The sequence below is a fragment of the Rhinopithecus roxellana genome, chromosome 7, assembly GCF_007565055.1.
Source record: "Rhinopithecus roxellana isolate Shanxi Qingling chromosome 7, ASM756505v1, whole genome shotgun sequence".
Classification (NCBI taxonomy): Eukaryota; Metazoa; Chordata; class Mammalia; order Primates; family Cercopithecidae; genus Rhinopithecus; species Rhinopithecus roxellana.
The window spans coordinates 67,969,247-67,974,188 of record NC_044555.1 but is presented as its reverse complement, the minus strand read 5'-3'; the positions used below and the strand labels follow the sequence as shown (position 1 = coordinate 67,974,188).

Sequence of the window (4,942 nt, the reverse complement as noted above, 5' to 3'; positions counted from 1 at the left end):
CCTACAGCTAACATCATACTTAATGGTGAGAAACTTCAAAGTTTCCCAAAGAACAAGGCAAGGATGTCCCCTCTCACCACTTGCTTCTCAACATTTTACTGGAAGGCCTAGGTAATGCAATGAGAAATAAAAGGTAAACAGATTGGGAAGGAAGAAATAAAACTGTCTGTGTTCACAGATGACATGGTCATCTATGTAGAAAATCTGAAAGAATCAGTAAGTAAACTCCTAGAACTAATAAGCAATTATACAAGGTTGCAGGATACAAGCTTAACATACAAAGTCAATTGCCATGCTATATACCAGCAATGAACAAGTGGAATTTGAAATTAAAAACTCGTTAGTATTATGTGTGCTTCAGTAGCACATACACTAAACTTGAAACAATACAGAGAAGATTAGCATGGCCTCTGGGCAAGGATGACATGCAAATTTGTGAAGCATTCCATATGTTTGGTATATATTTATCTCAAACTCATCAGGTTGTGTATATTAAATATGTACAGCTTTTTGTATGTCAATCATACATCAATAAAGTGTTCTTTCTAAAAAATTACTGTTTACATTAGCATTCACAAAAAATGAAATATTTTGGTATAAATCTAATATCATCTGTATAAGATCTGGGTGAGGAAAACTACAAAACTATGATGAAGGAAATCAAATAACTAAATAAATGGGGAGATAGTCCACGTTCATGAATAGTCACACTCAGCATTGTCAAGATGTCAGTTCTTCCCAACTTGATCTATGGATTCAATACAATTCCAATCAAAATCCCAGCAAGTTATTCTGTGGATATCAACAAACTGATTCTAAAGTTCATATGGAGAGGCAAAAGACATGGAATAACCACCTCAATATTGAAGGAGAAGAAGAGTTGGAGGACTGACACTGCCCAACCTTGAGACTTACTATAAAGCTGCAGGGATCAAAACAGTGTGTTATTGGTAGAATGAACAGACAAGTAGATCAATGGAACAGAATAAAAAGCACAGAAATATACTCTCATATACTCAACTGATCTTTGACAAAATAGCAAAGGTAAAACAATAGAGCAAAAACAGTCTTTTCAACAAATATTGGAGGAGCAAGTGGACATCCATAGGCAAAAGAAATAGATCCAGACATTGGCTTTATACTCTTTACAAAAGTTAACTCAAAATGGATCACAGACCTAAATGTAAAATGCAAAACTATAAAACTCCCAGACAATAACACAAGAAAGAACATGTAAATGACCTTGTGTATGGTGATGGCTTTTTGAAAACTTCAATTATTAGTCTATTTGTAATTTTGACACCTTATCTTCATCTAGGGATTTAAATTTTTCTTAAATTAATAAAATTTATTTTAGAGCAGTTTTACGTTCATAGAAAAATTGAGTAGAAAGTACAGAGTTCCCATATACCTTCTATACTCCCTGTCTCCATATACATGCAACCAATCTCCTCCACCATCAACATCCTGCACCAGAGGGGTACATTTGTTAAAATTTATGAACTTACATTGCAATGACTTTTTAGATACAACACCAAAGGCACAGTCCATGAAAAAACAGTTAATTTAAAACTGGACTCATTAAAATTAAAAATTCTGTTCTATGAAAGATACCATCAAGAGAATGAAAGATATAAGAGTTTGGAGATGTTCCAGCCTAAGTGCGTTCTCAAAAACAGTGGAGACTGTGGCAAAAGGCAATTGGTAGGAGAATAATAGATTCATTGGAGATACAGGCTTAACTGTAAACTGGCTAGTTTACTGGACTGAAACAGGGAAGAGACAGCTGAGAAGAGCCCTCCTGGTATCAGAACAAATCTCAAATACTGATCTAGGGAACTATTCTTCAAAGGTGCCAGAATTTGATTGGACCAGTTTCACCTCCCCCAGCCCCCTGCCGCAAGCAATTTATGCCCTTAAGGATTTTTGAAAACAATAGAACAATCAGCCAGCAATTAGTGGGGCTTAACAGCTGGGTGTGTTCAGTCAAAGAGAGCCATGTCAAAACCCAGGATTTCTGCGGGCATCCTAGGGCTGTGCTCCCTGAGGAATAACATCACAGGCATCACAGTGCAGGGGTGTGGGGAGAATAGATCACTAAAATTATGCAGTCAGTGACTAAAAAAATAAACAAGCAAATAACATAAACCCTGAGCTGGGGTAGGGAGACCAATACTCAGGGTTGCTACAATATGTTATCTAAATTGTCCAGTTTCCAACAAAAAGAGTGAGATATGTGAAGAAACAGGAAAGAATAACCCATACACTGGGGGAAAAAACCAGGCAACAAAAACTACCTGTGACAATGACCAGATATTGGATTTAATAGGCAAAGACTTCAAAGCAGCAATTATAAATATGTTCAAAGAGCTAAGTGAAATTATGAATAAACAAGTAAAAAAAGATATGATGGCCATGTCACATCAAACAGAGAAGATCAATAAATAGGAATTATTAAAAAGAAAAAATGCAAATTATGAAGTTGAAAAGTATAATAACTGAAATGAAAAAACAAAAGGAACATACATATTTGTTTATCAGGGCAAAGTACCACAAACTAGGTAGCTTAAAATAAAATAAAAAATGTATTGTCTCACAGTTCTGTAAGCTAGAAATCTGAAATCAAGGTTCTGGCAGGGTCATGCTCCCTCTGAATCCTCTAGGGGAAAATCCTTCCTTGCCTCTTCCAGCTTCTGGTAGCTTCAGGCATTCATTAGCTTACGGCAGGCAGAGATTGGAGTAATGCTGCCATAAGCTAATGTCTTCCCTCTTTGTATATGTACCCAAATTTTCCTCTTCTTATAAGGACACCTGTCATGTTGGATTATGGGCCCACTGTAATCTAGTATTAATCCAATTAATTATAATCCACTTAATCCTAACTAATTGTATCTGCGATGACCTCATCTCAAGTAAGGTCAGTCACATTCTGAGTTACTGGAGATTATGACTCCAACATATCTTTTTAGGGGACACAGTTCCATTAATAAAAACTGGTAAATATAATAACTTATAAATATAAATAATAATAAAGTTTTATAAATGTAATTATAAATATAACAAATTTATAATGTAATCATATAAAACAGTTTATATGCCATTTCCTCTCCTTTCTTATCTTAACTGATTTAAAAGGCAAATATATAAAATAATATGTATATAATGTATTGTTGGGCCTATAACATAAAGACATGTAATATATTTAAGTAAGACCACAGAAGAAGTAAGTAGAGGCAAGGCTACATTAGGCAAAGGAGAAAACTCAAGATGAATACTTGAATCCATAGAAACAAATGAAGAGAACCAGAAATGTATTGATTTTAGGGTTACAAATAAATTTCAGCAAGCAGGCCAATTTGCAAATATAGAATTGATATGGTTTGGATTTGTGTTCCTGCCCAAATCTCATGTCAAACTGTAATCCTCAGTATTGAAGGAGAGTCCTGGTGGGAGGTGACTAGATCATGGGGGCAGACTTCCCCCTTGTTGTTCTCATAATAGTGAGTGAGTTCTCACAAGATCTGGTTGTTTAAAAGTGTGTAACATCTCCCCCTTCACTCTCTCCCCCCTTCTCCAGCCATGTAAGACATACTTCCTTCCTCTTTGCCTTCTGCCATGACTGTAAGTTTCCTGAGGCCTCCTGAGCCATGCTTCCTGTACAGCCTGCAGAACTGTGAGTCAATTAAACCTCTTCTCTTTATAAATTGCCCAGTCTCAGGTAGTTCTTTATAGCAATGCAAGCATGGACAAATACAGGAATCTATGAATAATAAGGATCCACTGTATGTAGGAGTAACATTTCTACATATCACTAGAATTAAGTTAGCATAAGTCTGAAGCTGATTCTGTTAAGTTAAATGGTCTATTCTCCCTTCATTTTTGTTAGTTTTTGCTTTGTGTATTTTGTCGCTTTGTTATAAGTTGCATCTATGTTTACAGGTGTTATATCTTCCTCATGTACTGATCTTTTTATTATTATAAAATGTCTCTCCTTATTTCTAGTAACAGTTTTGTTTTAAAGTATATTTTGTCTTACAGTAATATAGCCACTCCAGTTCAACCATTGTGGAAGACAGTGTGGCGATTCCTCAAGGATCTAGAACTGGAAATACCATTCGACCCAGAAACCCCATTACAGTGCATATACCCAAAGTGGAGACTGTGGCAAAAGGCAATTGGTAGGAGAATAATAGATTCATTGGAGATACAGGCTTAACTGTAAACTGGCTAGTTTACTGGACAGAAACAGGGAAGAGACAGCTGAGAAGAGCCCTCCTGGTATCAGAACAAATCTCAAATACTGATCTAGGGAACTATTCTTCAAAGGTGCCAGAATTTGATTGGACCAGTTTTACCACCCCTACCCGCCCCCCAAGCAATTTATGCCCTTAAGGATTTTTGAAAACAATAGAACAATCAGCCAGCAATTAACAGCTGGATGTGTTTAGTCAAAGAGAGCCCTGTCAAAACCCAGGATTTTGGGTCTTAAGAAAATGCGGCACATATACACCATGGAATACTATGCAGGCACAAAAAAGAATGAGTTCATGTCCTTTGCAGGGACATGGATGAAGCTGGAAACCATCATTCTCAGCAAGTTATCACAAGATCAGAAAACCAAACACCACATGTTCTCACTCATAAGTGGAAGTTGAACAATGAGAACACATGGACACAGGGAGGGGAACATCACACACCAGGGCCTGTCGGGGATCGGGGGCTAGGGGAGGGATAACATTAGGAAAAATACCTAAAGTAGGTGACGGGTGGATGGGTGCCGCAAACCACCATGGCACGTGTATACCTATGTAACAAAACTGCACATTCTGCACATGTACCCCAGAACTTAAAGTATAATAATAATAATAATAAATATATATATAGCCACTCAACCTTTCTCTTTCTTTATAGAGACAAGGTCTCACTCTGTTGCCCAGGCTAG

At 36.8% G+C, this 4,942-nt stretch overlaps 1 non-coding gene across 1 annotated transcript; it reads left to right on the top strand.

Moving 5' to 3' along the window:
* The first annotated feature begins 352 nt into the window (after positions 1-352).
* LOC115898817 lies at positions 353-455 on the top strand. Its single transcript, XR_004058482.1, has one exon. It is a non-coding gene; the product is annotated as a U6 spliceosomal RNA (small nuclear RNA).
* Positions 456-4,942: the final 4,487 nt, after the last annotated feature.